The sequence below is a fragment of the Triticum dicoccoides genome, unplaced genomic scaffold, assembly GCF_002162155.2.
Source record: "Triticum dicoccoides isolate Atlit2015 ecotype Zavitan unplaced genomic scaffold, WEW_v2.0 scaffold9090, whole genome shotgun sequence".
NCBI lineage: Eukaryota > Viridiplantae > Streptophyta > Magnoliopsida > Poales > Poaceae > Triticum > Triticum dicoccoides.
Window position 1 is genome coordinate 49,488 of NW_021309463.1, and position 16,414 is coordinate 65,901.

Below are 16,414 nucleotides of genomic sequence, written 5' to 3' on the forward strand. Positions count from 1 at the left end.
ATGACGCGTGGCAGTGCATGAGCCACTGTTTCAAGCAGCTTCAATTTCACCAGTGGTCATGGACAGCCGGACCGGATGCTTTTTAGTCTGAACACAATCTTCAAGCCCTAGCCCGTCCCGAGCATTGTCAAATGGCGCCATCACCAGCATCGCTTGATTCAACAGGCCCATTAGTGCCTCATAAGCTCACACACTTGCATGTCCTAACCTCACTAGATCCCGCGCATGCCTGCACGTACATTCTGTTGTGCCTGAACGCAAGTGTTGTCGAAGTTATATGATCTTTCTGGTAATGCTGGAGGTGCTCTGCTAGTATGTCGGGATGCTGTAGGGATCTCCCATTTTTCTGTGTATCATGCATCACTACAATTTTCTCAGTCATGCGCCAGATCAGAAACAGAGATGCAGTTAACTGCTCCCGCCATAACCTCAAATTAAAATCAGCCCCGTTAGCCATAACTGTTGTTCCCTCTGACTGCAATCCCCACGTGACCTTTGGTACATGGGTTCCCCCCTACCACCACAGGGGATATTTTCTTCCATTTGGTAACATGTGGATGGGGGAAAACGAATCGTTCTAGCGTCTGAATCACATAGCAGATATATTTTTAATATTACTAACAAACATGTAATTCCCAAAAAAGTCTAAACAAAAACCACAAAATAATTCTGCAAAATGCATAGGACATTACAAATAATTTCAGGATTTGAAAATAATCGAAGGAAATCAATGAACTTGTAAACTGATTAAATAATAATATATTGAGAATATAATCTCGACACACTTTTGAGAAAATCGTCTGAGGTGCATTGCTTAGGAAGTTAATACAGAACAAGTGAGCTAGTAGGTGGATCAGTGATAGGATAAACCAATTGCATTTTAATCTAATACAATGTTTTTCTAGCCCATGTAGTTTTTCTTCATTGCAGAAGTAAAAGGTATGTGTAATACGTGCAGCAATAACTTTGGCTACAACAGCCTTAAAAAACACATGGGCTAGAAAACGAGCCTTGAAAGATTAAATCATGAAGGTTCCCTTGTACTAACTGTAATTAGGGAAAAACCCTTCACGACACCAAACAGAATTGCATAATCAATTGGCACAAGGAAACATTGATGATACCCATTACTACAAACTGATCCCCTTCAATGCACAGATCTACATCAATCAGTTGTAGTCCAAGTTAAATTACGCCCCATATCACAATGCTAGAATGAGGAGGGGGTAGCCTTGGTTGAAGTAGGTGTCTGCCGCTGCCGCCGCGGCCAGATGGGTCAGGAGCTTCGAGGCGGAGGGTGATCCCGACGGAAAAGCTCAGATGCAGAGGAGGATCTTGGTGGACGGCACTTGTCGGTCGCGAGAGAGCGATCTGAGTATAGGGTTTTCTCACTGACCTATCGACACGAGGCGATTATACAATAATATGAATCAAGTAAGATATGGATCAAAAAAAACTACCTTCTGGATCCTAAATTAATAAAATAAAGAAGTGAATTTTCAAATTTTCAAATTTTAAATAAGGAATAAATCATCTTTTTCTGACACATTTGGCATGACGCTAGAACATTCTTCCAAGATGGTTTTGCTAGTATTGATCCAGATTTGGATGCTCAAGTGGAATTTGGAACATTCCAAAAAGTGGGAGATCCAACTACAAGGAAACAGGCAGCCTCTCCACCATACCCCTTCGTCTTCTAATTCCTTCCATTCGACCAAAGAATTCTCTATAATAATTCGCAAATCCAAATTTACTAATTGTTCTCTAGTAGCACCTGCTCCTGTCGCAATTTCCCGATTTCGAAATGTTGCAAAGCCTGGGGTAGAAAAAAAGGGAGAAATGATGTTGTTACAAGATGCAATTTCCTCTTCGAAGAAACCTCATAATCGTAAAAAGGTGGGTTTTTTAGTGCTGTGCCTAGCAAAAGAAAAATCACCAGGATGGGCCGCGAAAAGGCAAGGGGTCTTCCCCCTCCGCGTGTCATCAAATGGCGTCATCCACTCGGTCCAGGATATCGCCCGTTTTCCCTCCAATAAACAAGCAACCATTGACTTCTTCTAAATGGAAGAAATCTTTCAGAAACGAAATGTTCAATGTTCAAACATTACATCCATGGAACCCTAGCCATATCTTTGGAATTATATTGCAGGGGCTATAGGGATGGATGCGTAGAATAGTACAAAATATATTCTACGTCTTTCAGCCCTGATATTATTACCAGTATTTTTACAATAACTTAAAAGTGAATTTGCTTTCATTTCATAACAAAATCAGAAGTTGGTGATTACAGTTACAAACAAATTACGTTTTCCACAAGTGAAATAATCAGGGGTAATTAACAAGGCTCAAACATCCAATGAAGGAATTAGCAGCATTCTCTTAAGCCTGGCAGACTACAAATGTTCTAAGAACATAGCCATATATTTATCTTCGTTGCCATATTATTTCACAAATATCAGATGGACATATCAAATGTGTTGCAGATACCAAAACACTTAATTGGGGCTGTTTGCTACATAAGATTAAGAAAGGAAATTAACAGTCTTTGCCCTATCAGAGTAACTATGACAAATATAGCTCCACCTGGACATACATCCATAGCTAAAACATAGTTCATCATGTAGGGCTAAGACAAGCAGAACACTGCTACCAGAATGCACATCTGAAGGGAAAATTCTTGCTTATTACTGAAACATTCAAACACAATATTGGCAGATCAAAAAAGAATAGAACTATGCCTTGTTTCTCCCGATTAGATACTGTTTGCCAGGGTGCAGGGGGACATTCCAGCTTGACTAGATATTATTGAGAGGATGCAGCAGAAATTTGTGAAATCTCGTGTCGTTATTTAACTCCCATCTCGTAGGAACAAGAGACGAAGCTGATGACAACACACGCTCTCCCGAGATTTTCAGCCTCTTCCACAAATCAGAAAAACTTGCGAGAGGATAGTTAAACTCGGCAACAATCAAAACTAAAGCCAGTTATAAAACAGAGTAAGAAACTAAAGTAGATGATAGATCATGGCTCAGATCGGTATAACAGGTTTTTCAATCATGAATTTTCAGAAGCAGAACTGGCATGTTTGCTTCAAATGTTTATCATCACCGCCATGTACAAACAACATAATAACAGAAATAAACCGAGATCAGAAAGAAAAAGGGATCTGGTATTTGCAGTGGCTCATATTAAGAAATTCAACCATGTTCTCCCTTGTACTTCACGAGTTGATCAGAAGCGCGGGTAAGATTCTAATCACAGCCACCAAACCACAATCCAAGATCCGAAACAAAAGAGGGAAAAACGATGTGATGCGAATGTATCCATTACTCTGACACAGGCTGCTCATCCACGCGTAGTGTCGCGGCCTGCAACACTGAACGGCGGTGTGGATCTAGCACAGCATTGGGGCTTTCCTTCATCACAGCGGACCGAGATCCGTCCGACAAGCCCGGGGTTAGCATCGTGCAAGACAAGAAAATTACTCATCGGCAAGAGAAGAACGAGCAAAACGAAGGGAGGGAGAGAAAAAAGTGTACGCAAGCAACAATCATATTGCCTACGGGAAGCCATGGCAATTGAAACGATTTCTTGACGCGTCGATCTATCCCCTCCTCGCGAAGATGGCGGCATGGGGGCCGCCAACTTGTCAGGAATCGAGAGGGGAAAACGCAAATAAGCAGGATCGAATTTATGAAAAAGAACGAAGAAAATCGCGTAGGAGAAGAGAGGGGGCGAGGGCGAGAGGTACGGGATGAAGATACGGCGGCGGAGGCGGGTGCTGGGAACCCTAGGAGGGAGATGGGATTGGAGGACCGCTTCGGAGTTTATTTATAGCCTCCCTGGCGGCGAGTGGAAGGAGAGGCCTTGGCGCGGCGTGGGATTGGAGAAAACCTAGGAGGAGGAGGAGGCTTTCCGGGCCTCTTTGGACTGCTGACCGTTTATTCAGGAGATGGGCTGGGGTGGTAAAATTAGGCCCTTGTAGGTCGAGAGCGTGGGCCTGGAATATCTTTTGTGTACGGTGCAATTTTGACTAAAAGGATTTTTTTTTAGGGGAACTTGCAACTTTATTTAAATTAAGCAAAGTTTGGGACCTCGTCCGCTACAACATGAATAATGCAGTCTGGAGGAAAATTAAAATAAATCATAGTATCATTGCATACCCCCTCTCTAGCCAGACCATGCGCCGCACCATTGGCAGAACGCCGAACCCAAGATATTTTGAACTCCTATCGAGTTCTCAGTAGCTCCTTGATCTCCTCCACAACTGGGCCAAACGCCGAGAGGTTCCTGCCTTCACCTTGCAGCATCGCCACCACCTCCTGACAATCCAGCTCAACGTGAAGCCGTTGCACGTCCATAGTAATCGCCATTTGCACTGCACTCTTCGCTGCCAGAAGCTCAGAAAGTTGTGGGTGGCCGGCACCTGGGAAGCAGAGCGCAGCTCCTCCCCTAAACGCGCCATGGTGATCCCTGAGAACCACTCCTCCTCCCCCCCCATGTCATCCCTTCTGGCCGTCGCTCCATCCGCATTTGCCTTGGTCCATCCCGGCTCCGGTGGAAACCACCTTTCCGGTCGCCTTGGCTCCTTGATCGACGCCTCCTTCGAGTGAACTAGCCGCCATTCTTAGATGTAACTATGGACTTTCTCCGCCGACTCACGAGCATCCTGGATTCTTCTGCCGTCCCTAGCATCATTTCTTGCACACCAAATCCCATACAAAGCATGTACCATCGTTTCACGCTCAACACCGCTTGCTTCCACAAACCAGGCCTTGAGCCACGCCACGAGCTAAGACAGAGAGCCATCCATCGCCGGGGCCTGACCACAGGCTCCCCCTCGTTCTCGCACAAATGTTTCCAGAATAGCTCGGAGTGAGGGCACACCCAAAAACGATGGTATATAGTTTCTTCTCTCCCACACGCACAGCAGAACACACCCAGTTTGATCCGTCGATGGTGCAGTTCTGTTCCGACCGCTAAACCATTCTTTAGCAGCCTCCAAGTGTGGATCTTGGCCTTCCCCGGCGCATTGGTGTCCCATAAAGCAAGCCAAGCTTTGTGCTCATCGCTGGGCATCGACGATCCCGGCTGTCCGGTTTTCGCGTCCCGTAAACTCATGCCAAAGTGGTAGGCGGACTTGACAGTGAACTCGCCGTTTTTGGTGAAGTTCCATGCCATATAATCTTGCATGTTCGGCCCCCCACCACAATATGCTTGATATCTTCAACATCGCCCGGTGTAAACATCATCTCCAGCTTCTCCAAATCCCATGCATCGCCAAACTCATTCAACAAGTGGCTCACGTGCGTAATACTTGGGATATACTGTTGTCCTAGCGGTTGCAGGCTACCTTGGCACGGAATTCGGTTATCATGGTGGACCTTGATGGAGGAACCGTCCCCAACTCTCCACACAATGCCCTTCCTCAATAGCTCTCGGCCATGTATAATACTCCGGAAGGTGAAGGAACCACCTGTCGGGCAAGTAGCATTCATGATTGATCCGTCCGGAAAAATATCTTGCCTTAAGCACACGTGCACAAAGCGAGCTCGAGTACTGAAGTATTCGCCATGCTTGCTTCGCAAGAAGAGCTTGGTTAAACACCTCTGCATCCCTAAAGCCCATTCCTCCTTCTCTCTTTGCCTTACACATTTCTTTCCAGGCCAGCCAATGCACTTTCCTCTCTCCTTTTGCTTCTCCCCACCAGAAGTTACACGAGATCGAAGTCAGGTTCCTGCACATGTTCTTGGTGAGTTGGAAGCAGCTCATAGTGAGAGTTGGTGTGGATTGAAGGCCGGACTTGACCAGAACCTCTCTTGCCGCTTTAGACAAACCTTGTCCTTTCCATCCAGATACCTTCCCTGCTGAACTTTCTTTCACATATTTAAATGTACCATCTTTGGATCTCCCAACCAGTGTTGGCAGTCCTAGATATTTTTCACTCAACGCCTCAGAGTTGATTCCAATAATACCTTGAAGTTCAGTCTTGCATGCATTACCACATCCTTTCCCAAAAAATATCGAGGATTTTTGTAAATTAACTTTCTGTCCCGAGGCCTCCTCATAAACCTGCAAGATATCCCGCAGCGCCTCAAAATTGCTTCTCTTCCCTTCAAGGAAGACAATACTGTCATCTGCAAAAAGAAGATGTGTGATATGGGGGCCAGTGCTCCCAAATGATACTCCTTTAATGTTGTTATCTTGATGGGCCGCTTTCAACAACGCCGAAAATCCTTCCACACTAAAAGGATTATTGTGTATGCACAAAGGGGAGGCATTTCCTATTTAGCGCTGCAGGCGCCCGTTAATGTGTATTCTGCAAATGGGCGCCTGCAACCGCTTTAGCTGGGCTTGGCCCATTTCCCCTTTCTTTTCTTGCTATACAGCCAAAAAATAAGGAGCGAGGTTGTTGGGATTCGATCTTGCAACTTCACGGTTGTTGATGTGAAGCACAAACCATTCCACCATCCAATGTTAGTTGCTCAGGTAGTACTTCTTCCACATATTCTTCTTAGTTTTTTTCCCCTTTCTATTTCTTTTTTCGTCCTTTTCTTATTCTAAATGGTTTTTTTCTTCTATTTTTTATTCTTTGTACGAACACGAAAAAAATATCTCCTTCCTGTTTGTTCAATGAACTTTTCAGATCCATCGACATTTTTCCCAAATAGATGAACTTTTCTTAGTATCTATGAACTTTTTCAGAATCGATGAACTTATTTTCAAATTTGCTGAACTTATTTTAAATTGGATGAACTTTTTCGAAATTCGATGAACTTTTTTCGAAATCAATGAACTGTTTCAAAATTGATGAACTTTTTTCATATCCAATGAATGATTTTTTCAAATTCGATGAAGTTTTTTCAAAAACGATGAACTTTCTTTCAATATGATGAACTTTTTAAAACATTGCTGAAATTGTTTTCAAATTCATGAACTTTTTTTCTCAAATTAGTGTACTTTATTCAATTTTCTTGAACTTTTTTGGTTTCACGTGAACTTTTTCATTATTTGTGAACTTTTATGAATACGTGAGCCTTTTCTTTTTTGAAAAAAATCGCAGACTTTTCTTAATCTGTGAACTTTCAGTTTTTTGGAACTGCGCAGGCTGTATTCTGCTTAATTACTGTCGAGGTCTTACTGATCACAAGTACTAAGTAGCTCTAGTGGTTAGTTGAGCGGGTTTAGAACCCAAAGGTGTGACTTCGAATCATGTGCGCTGCAACTATTTTCACGAAATTTTGTTCACTGGCGTTACGTGCTTGTGGGCCGGCCCAGCAAGACGCTGCTGCGAGCGCCAATTGGCTAGATGGCGCTGAAGGCGCGGAGTAGGAGCTCCCCAAAGGGGATCCTGCGAGCCGCCACGAGAGTTTCCTTCCGTCGCCGTCCTCCGATGGCTCCCATCCGCTGATGACCTTGGTCATCGATGGTGAGGGGGCGGGGAGAGGGGGGAGTGGGTGGCCGGATCCACGCGTGTGGATCGTGTAGTTTTAGGTTTTAGGCCCTAGTGGCTTAGGTTTTTGGGTGGTTTATCGTCTTGGCTTCGACGGCTGTGTTAGCGACGCTGAATAAAGAATCTTCAGATCCTTCGACGAGGCGATCGGCCCTATGGTTGGAGGTGGATTTGGAAACCAGACTGTTCAAGTAAGGATGACGTGACAACGGCGGAATCCCCGTAGTGGACTTGTGACCTCAGGCTCCATTGTTGCGACTAAGTTTGCTCCAGCACCAGCGCGGAGCTTGGGAGGTAGTCCAGGAGCGGATGTAGATTGTGGTCCGCATCAACAACATCTGGAAGATGGTGGATCGTGTGTTGGGTTCATGGTTTGTGGCTGGCAGGTATGGTTTCCTCCTCCAACAGTTTGGTTGTGCGGAGATCCCAGATACAGTGTTCCATGGAGTGTTGCCTCGATCTGATTCATTCAACTTCAATGGCTTCACCTTTGGTGAGCCATCCTAAAGGTCTGCAAAGCTGCATATCAACGATGGAGCCACATCGAGCTTGGGTGAGGATGTGATCCGTCACACTTTTCCTTTTGGTAACCATTCTGATGGTGTCGTAGGCAAGTGACACACGTTGTTGTCAAGCTCAAGGGATTCCTCGGCCTTGATTGTAATATTTCTTCTTGACTGATGTTCTTTTGTCTAAAGGCTAGCGATCTGCTGTCTTTTTGGTTATGTCAGGTCAATGTTACGTGGTTTGTATGATCTTTGTGATATAAATAAGACATGTGTTATCATGCAAAGAAAATATCGCAGGGATGTTGCTTTAGTCGAGACGAAGTCATGGCAGAAATCTATTTTCCAATTACATGTGTTAATGAACTCACCTCTATCATCTCTTATAACTGCACTAGTAGTTCTAAAAGCACATTTACTCCCTTGGTGGTTTTTGTAATTAATGTCAACATACATATTGTTGGACTAACACATTTATCTAGTATATTTCAGATAAGTTCAATTGTGGCATGGCAAGGACTAGTGAATGTGGACCCCTTCAAAATGCTAAGGACAAGGATTCGCAAAGGTCCAAGACTCTACATTGTTGGTTAAGTGATCCAATATCACATTGAGTCCATAGGGAAGCCAATACTATTAAAAGGGGGTGAGGTTTTGATCATGACTCAATTGCTCAATTGCTTAGTGATATTGCTCCAAAACCCTCAAACCTTTATCCACTTCCATCTTATCCAAAACCATAAATATCCATCTCGGTCCCACCGAAACATTTCAATTCGGACCCACCGAGATGATCCCATACACTGCCATATGCCAAACCCTGTACTTCGGTGCAACCAAAATGGATCTTGGACTCACCCAGTTTATGTGATGAAGTTGCTTCATTTTGGAATCATCGAGATAAATTGAACGAAATTTCCGAAACAAGGTCTTGCCCTAGCCATCGCACTTCGGTGCCACTGAGGTGGTATGATCAGTCTCACCGAAAATTCTAACGGTCAAGTCTTTTGCACTAGTCGGTCTCATCGAGATTTTCATGTCGGTGTCACCGAGTTGGGTCAAAGACTTGCAACGGTTAGATTTTTCGTGATGCCTATTTATACCCCTCCACCATCACCTACTCTCTAAGAGAGCCGTCCGAACGAACCACAACTTCCACTCATTTTTCAAGAAGAGAACCACCTATTCATGTATTGAGATCAAGAGATTCCAATCCAACCATTTGAACCTTGATTTCCAGCCTTCCTCAAGTTGCTTTCCATTCAATTCCCTTTCCTACCAAAGCCAAATCTGTGAGAGAGTGTCTGAGTGTTGGGGAGACTATCACTTGAAGCACAAGAGCAAGAAGTTCATCATCAACAACACCGTCTATTACCTTTTGGAGAGCGGTGTCTCCTAGATTGGTTAGGTGACACTTAGGAGCCTCCAAGATTGTGGGGTTGAACCAAGAAGTTTGTAAGGGCAAGGAGATCGCCTACTTCGTGAAGATTCCCAAGTGAGGCAAGTCCTTCGTGGGCGTTGGCCCTGATGGAATAGCCAAGGTTGCTTCTTCATGGACCCTTCGTCGGTGGAGCCCTCCGTGGACTCGCGCAACTGTTACCCTCTGTGGGTTAAAATCTCCATCAACATGGACGTACAATAACACCACCTATCGGAACCATCCCGAAAATCATCGTGTGTTCAGCACATTTGATCTTCCATCTCTGCCCTTTACTTTCCGCACATTGCATGCTTTACTATTTCCGTTGCTCTCTCTCTCTAGATGTGCATGTGTAGAGAGCTTTGGCGTTATCTTAACTAGTGCCAGAATCTGCCTAAACTTCAAGAGAACTAAAAACTGCACCTTTGTCTGGCTTACGCATGAAGCTTCATTGTCTACAGTCCATCGCCCGTGCTTGAACCACACTTGTGCGTCATTTTCTCGCGGCACCAAGCAAAAAAAAATTGCCACCGCGGAAGTATCTATCTCCCAGCCCCTCCCTCCCACCAAAAGCCACATTTCCACTGATCCTCCTTACTTTCCAAGTTCAAACCTTCACTGCTGCTTACTGGGAGCTCAGCCTCCTCGCCGGCGACCCTTATTCTTGCACCGCCGCCTCCTCGCCGGCGACCCTTCTTCTTGCAGCACCACCTCCTTGCCGGCAACCCTTCTTCTTGCAGCGCCTCCTCCTCGCTGCTGACCCTTCTTCTTGCTGCGCGACTGATACGTCTCCTACGTATCTATAATTTTTGATTGTTCCATGCTATTATATTATCTGTTTTGGATGTTTACTGGGCTTTAATATGATCTTTTATATTATTTTTGGGACTAAAGGCCCAGGGCCAGTTTCTGTTTTTTTGCCTATTTTATAGTTTTGCAGAAAAGGAATACCAAACGGAGTCCAAACGGAATGAAACCTTCGCGATGATCTTTCTTGGACCGAAAGCAAACCAGAATACTTGGATATGAAGTCGGAGATGTAACAAGGAGGCCACGAGGCAGGAGGGTGCGCCCAGGGGGGTAGGCGCACCCCACCCTTGTGGGCCCCTCGTAGCTCCGCCTAGTTCTTTCGCCTATATATACTCTTATACCCTAAAAACATCAGGGGGAGCCACGAAACCACTTTTCCACCGCCGCAACCTTCTGTACCCGTGAGATCCCATCTTGGGGCCTTTTTCGGTGATCCGCCGAAGGGGGACTCGATCACGGAGGGCTTCTACATCAACACCATTACCTCTTCGATGAAGCGTGAGTAGTTTACCACAGACCTTCGGGTCCATAATTATTAGCTAGATGGCTTCTTCTCTCTCTTTGATTCTCAATACAAAGTTCTCCTCAATGTTCTTGGAGATCTATTCAATGTAATACTCTTTTGCGGTGTGTTTGCCGAGATCCGATGAATTGTGGATTTATGATCAAGATTATCTATGAATATTATTTGGTTCTTCTCTGAATTCTTATATGCATGATTTGATATCTTTGCAAGTCTCTTTGAATTATCGATTTAGTTTGGCGTACTAGATTGATCTTTCTTGCCATGAGAGAAGTGCTTAGCTTTGGGTTCAATCTTGTGGTGTCCTTTCCCAGTGAGAGCAGGGGCAGCAAGGCACGTATTGTATTGTTGCCATCGAGGATAAAAATATGGGGTTTTCATCATATTGCTTGAGTTAATTCCTCTACATCATGTCATCTTGCTTAATGAGTTACTCTGTTCTTATGAACTTAATACTTTAGATGCATGTTGGATAGCGGTCGATGTGTGGAGTAATAGTAGTAGATGCAGGCAGAAGTCGGTCTACTTGACACAGACGTTATGCCTATGTTCATGATCATTGCCTTAGATGTCATCATAATTATGCGCTTTTATATCAATTGCTCGGGAGTAATTTGTTCACCCATCGTAATACATGCTATCTCGAGAGAAGCCACTAGTGAAACCTATGGCCCCTGGGTCTATTTTCCATCATATTAAGTCTCTTTTCCATATTATTGAATCTCGTTTACATCTTGCTAGTTTTTGATCTATTATTTTGCAATCTTTACTTTCCAATCTATAAACCAAAAATACCAAAAATATTTACTTTATCGTTTATCTATCTCTATCAGATCTCACTTTTGCGAGTGACCATGAAGGGATTGACAACCCCTTTATCTTGGTTGCAAGTTCTTGATTGTTTGTGCAGGTATTCAGTGACTTGTGCGTCGTTTCCTACTGGTTTGATACCTTGGTTCTCAAAACTGCTGGAAATACTTATGCTACTTTGCTGCATCACCCTTTCCTCTTCAAGGGAAAACCAACGCAAGCTCAAGAGGTAGCAGCAACCTCCTCGCCGTCGACCCTTCTTCTTACTGCGCGGCCTCACTGTCATCCTCCTTCCCCGTCCCACATGCCCCAATCGACAGCGCGACACCTTCCACTGAAATCACTGGCCCCGTCCTCCAATTAAGCACCGCCTGTTGGGGAACGTAGCATGCAATTTCAAAAAAACTCCTACGCTCACGCAAGATCTATCTAGGAGATGCATAGCAACGAGAGGGGAAGAGTGTGTCCACGTACCCTCATAGACCAAAAGCGGAAGCGTTTGTTTAACGCAGTTGATGTAGTCGAACGTCTTCTCGTTCCGACCTACCGAGTACTGAACGTACGACACCTCCGAGTTCTGCACACGTTTAGCACGATGACGTCCCTCGAACTCTTGATCCAGCAGAGGGTCGAGGAAGTAGATGAGTTCCTTCAGCATGACGACGCGGTGATGGTGATGGTGATGTGATCCACGCAGGGCTTCGCCTAAGCACCACGAGAACATGATCGGAGGCATAAACTGTGGAGGGGGGCTGCCGCACACAGCTTGGAATCAATATTCGGTGTGTTGTAGGGGCGCCCCCCATGTATAAAGGAGGGAGGGAAAGGAGGCCGTCCCTAGGCATGCCCCAAGTATGAGGAGTCCTACTTGGTGTCCTAGTAGGATTCGCCCCCACTTTCCTTTTACCGGAGGGGGAAAGGGGGAAGGATAGAGGGGAGGAGAAGGAAAGGGGGGCGCCGCCCCTCTCCTTGTCCAATTCAGCCTCCTTCCCTGGTGGGGGGCGCGCCACCCCTTATGGGCTGGTGTGCCTCCCTCCTATGGCCCATATGGCCCATATCTTTCCCCAGGGGGCGGGGGTCCGGTAACCCCTCTAGTACTCCGGTATGTACCCGATACATTCCGGAACACTTCCGATATTCGAATACTACCTTCAAATATATCAATCTTTACCTCTCGACCATTTTGAGACTACTCGTCATGTTCGTGATCTCATCCGGGACTCCAAACAACATTCGGTCACCAAATCACATAACTCATATATACAAATCTTCATCGAATGTTAAGCGTGCGGACCCTACGGGTTCGAGAACTAATGTAGACATGACCAAGACACCTCTCCGGTCAATAACCAATAGCGGAACCTCGATGCTCATATTGGCTCCCACATATTCTATGAAGATCTTTATTGGTCGAACCGTTATGACAACATATGTTATTCCCTTTATCATCGGTATGTTACTTGCCCGAGATTCGGTCGTTGGTATCTTCATACCTAGTTCAATCTCGTTACCGGCAAGTCTCTTTACTCGTTCTGTAATGCATCATCCCGCAACTAACTCATTAGTCACGTTGCTTGTAAGGCTCCTAATCTCGATCTATGCCAACCCAACAAACACCTTCAGAGATACCTGTAGAGCATCTTTATAATCACCCAATTACATTGTGACGTTTGATAGCACACAAGGCATTCCTCCGGTGTCCGGGAGTTGCATAATCTCATAGTCGGAGGAATATATATTTGACATGAAGAAAGTATTAGCAATAAAACTGAATGATCATTATGCTATGCTAACAGATGGGTCTTGTCCATCACATCATTCTCCTAATGATGTGATCTTGTTCATTAAATGACAACACATGTCTATGGTTAGAAAACTTAACCATCTTTGATTAACGAGCTAGTCAAGTAGAGGCACACTAGGGACATGGTGTTTTGTCTATGTATCCACACATGTATCAAGTTTCCGATTAATACAATTCTAGCATGAACAATAGACATTTATCATGATATAAGAAAATATAAAATAACAAATTTATTATTGCCTCTAGGGCATATTTCCTTCAGTCTCCCACTTGCACTAGAGTCAATAATCTAGTTCACATCACCATGTGATTTAACACCAATAGTTCACATATGTATGTGATTAACTCCCATAGTTCACATCCCCATGTGACCAACACCCAAAGGGTTTACTAGAGTCAATAATCTAGTTCACATCGCTATGTGATTAACACCCAAAGAGTACTAAGGTGTGATCATGTTTTGCATGTGAGAGAAGTTTAGTCAACATGTCTGCCAGATACAGAGCCGTATGTATTTTGCAAATTTTCTATGTCCACAATGCTCTGCATGGAGCTACTCTAGCTAATTTCTCCCACTTTCAATATGTATCCAGATTCAGACTCAGAGTCATCCCGATCAGTGTAAAAGCTTGCATTGACGTAACCCTTTACGATGAACTCTTTATCACCTCCATAACCGAGAAATATTTCCTTAGTCCACTTATGTAACTAACGATAACTTTGACCATTTTCCAGTGATCCACTCCTGGATCACTATCGTACCCCCTCGCCAAACTCACGATAAGGTACACAATAGGTCTGGTACACAACATAGCATACTTTATAGAACCTATGGCTGAGGCATAGGGAATAACTTTCATTCTCTTTCTATTTTCTGTTGTGGTCGGGTTTTGAGTCTTACTCAACTTTACACCTTGCAACACAGGCAAGTACTCCTTCTTTTCCTGTTCCATTTTGAACTACTTCAAAATCTTGTCAAGGTATGTACTCACTGAAAAATCTTATCAAGCGTCTTGATCTATCTCTATAGATCTTGATGCCCAATATGTAAGTAGATTCACCGAGGTCTTTCTTTGAAAAATTCCTTTCAAACTCTCCTTTATGCTTTCCAGAAAATTCTACATCATTTATGATCAACAATATGTCATTCACATATACTTATCAGAAAGGCTGTAGTGCTCCCACTCACTTTCTTGTAAATACAGGCTTCACCGCAAGTCTGTATAAAACTATATGCTTTGATCAACTCATCAAAGCATATATTCCAACTCCGAGATGCTTGCACCAGTCCATAGATGGATCGCTGGAGCTTGCACATTTTGTTAGCACCTTTAGGATTGACAAAACCTTCTGGTTGCATCATATATAACTCTTTTTTAATAAATCCATTAAGGAATGCAGTTTTGATATCCATTTGCCAGATTTCATAAAATGCGGCAATTGCTAACATGATTCGGACAGACTTAATCATCGATACGAGTGAGAAAATCTCATCGTAGTTAACACCTTGAACTTGTCAAAAACCTTTTGCGACAGTTCGAGCTTTGTAGATAGTAACACTACCATCACCATCTGTCTTCCTCTTGAAGATCCATTTATTTCCTATGGCTTGCCGGTCATCGAGCAAGTCAACCAAAGTCCACACTTTGTTCTCATACATGGATCCTATCTCAGATTTCATGGCCTCAAGCCATTTATCAAAATATGGGCTTGTCATTGCTTCTTCATAATTCGTAGGTTCATCATGGTCTAGTAACATGACTTCCAGAACAAGATTACCGTACCACACTGGTGTGGAACGTGCTCTGGTTGACCTACGAGGTTCAGTAGTAACTTGATATGAAGTTTCATGATCATTATCATTAGCTTCATCTCTAGTTGGTGTAGGCATCATGGGAATGTTTTTTTGTGATGAGCTACTTTCCAATTCGAGCGAAGGTACAATTACCTCATCAAGTTCTACTTTCCTCCCACTCACTTCTTTCGAGAGAAACTCCTTCTCGAGAAAGGTTCCATTCTTGGCAACAAAGATCTTGCCTTCGGATCTATGATAGAAGGTGTACCCAATTGTTTCCTTAGGGTATCCTATGAAGACACACTTCTCTGATTTGGGTTCGAGCTTTTTAGGCTAAAGCCTTTTGACATAAGCATCGCTACCCCAAACTTTAAGAAACGACAACTTTGGTTTATTGCCAAACCACAGTTCATACGGTGTTGTCTCAGCGGATTTTGACGGTGCCTATTTAACATGAATGCAGTTGTCCCTAATGCATAACCCCAAAATGATAGTGGTAAATCGGTAAGAGACATCATAGATCGCACCATATCTAATAAAGTATGGTTACGACGTTCGGACACACCATTACGCTGTGGTGTTCCAGGTGGCGTGAGTTGTGAAACTATTCCACATTGTATTAAATGAAGGCCAAACTCGTAACTCCAATATTCTCCTCCACGATCAGATCGTATAAACTTTATTTTCTTGTTACGATGATTCTCCACTTCACTCTGAAATTCTTTGAACTTCTCAAATGTTTCAGACTTGTGTTTCATTAAGTAGATATACCCATATCTGCTCAAATCATCTGTGAAGGTCAGAAAATAACGATACGAGCCGCGAGACTCAACACTCATCGGACCGCATACATCGGTATGTATTATTTCCAATAAGTCATTAGCTTGCTCCATTGTTCCGGAGAATGGAGTTTTAGTCATCTTGCCTACGAGGCATGGTTCACAAGTATCAAATGATTCATAATCAAGTGGTTCCAAAAGCCCATCAACATGGAGTTTCTTCATGCGCTTTACACCAATATGACCTAAACGGCAGTGCCACAAGTATGTTGCACTATCATTACCAACATTGCATCTTTTGGCATCAATATTATGAATATGTGTATCACTACGATCGAGATTCAATAAACCATTGACATTGGGTGTGTGACCATAAAAGGTTTTATTCACGTAAATAGAATAACAATTATTCTTTGTCTTAAATGAATAACCGAATGGCAATAAACACGATCCTATCTTGTTCATGCTCAACGCAAACACCAAATAACATTTATTTAGGTTCAACACTAATCCC

The 16,414-nt window shown here is 43.8% G+C and overlaps 1 long non-coding RNA gene and 5 other non-coding genes across 6 annotated transcripts; all 6 read right to left on the reverse strand.

Annotated features, from left to right (window-relative positions):
- Window positions 1-857: 857 nt before the first annotated feature.
- Window positions 858-3,786, reverse strand: LOC119348383. The gene is made up of 2 exons (XR_005168913.1): window positions 1,937-3,786; window positions 858-1,816 (listed from the first exon to the last, which is right to left on the reverse strand). It is a non-coding gene; the product is annotated as an uncharacterized LOC119348383 (long non-coding RNA).
- LOC119348385 lies at window positions 2,832-2,937 on the reverse strand. The gene has a single exon (XR_005168915.1). It is a non-coding gene; the product is annotated as a small nucleolar RNA snoR97 (small nucleolar RNA).
- On the reverse strand, window positions 3,022-3,116 carry LOC119348384. The gene has a single exon (XR_005168914.1). It is a non-coding gene; the product is annotated as a small nucleolar RNA Z223 (small nucleolar RNA).
- LOC119348387 lies at window positions 3,180-3,264 on the reverse strand. The gene has a single exon (XR_005168917.1). It is a non-coding gene; the product is annotated as a small nucleolar RNA U36a (small nucleolar RNA).
- On the reverse strand, window positions 3,316-3,471 carry LOC119348388. The gene has a single exon (XR_005168918.1). It is a non-coding gene; the product is annotated as a small nucleolar RNA snoR134 (small nucleolar RNA).
- LOC119348386 lies at window positions 3,534-3,653 on the reverse strand. Its single transcript, XR_005168916.1, has one exon. It is a non-coding gene; the product is annotated as a small nucleolar RNA snoR111 (small nucleolar RNA).
- Window positions 3,787-16,414: the final 12,628 nt, after the last annotated feature.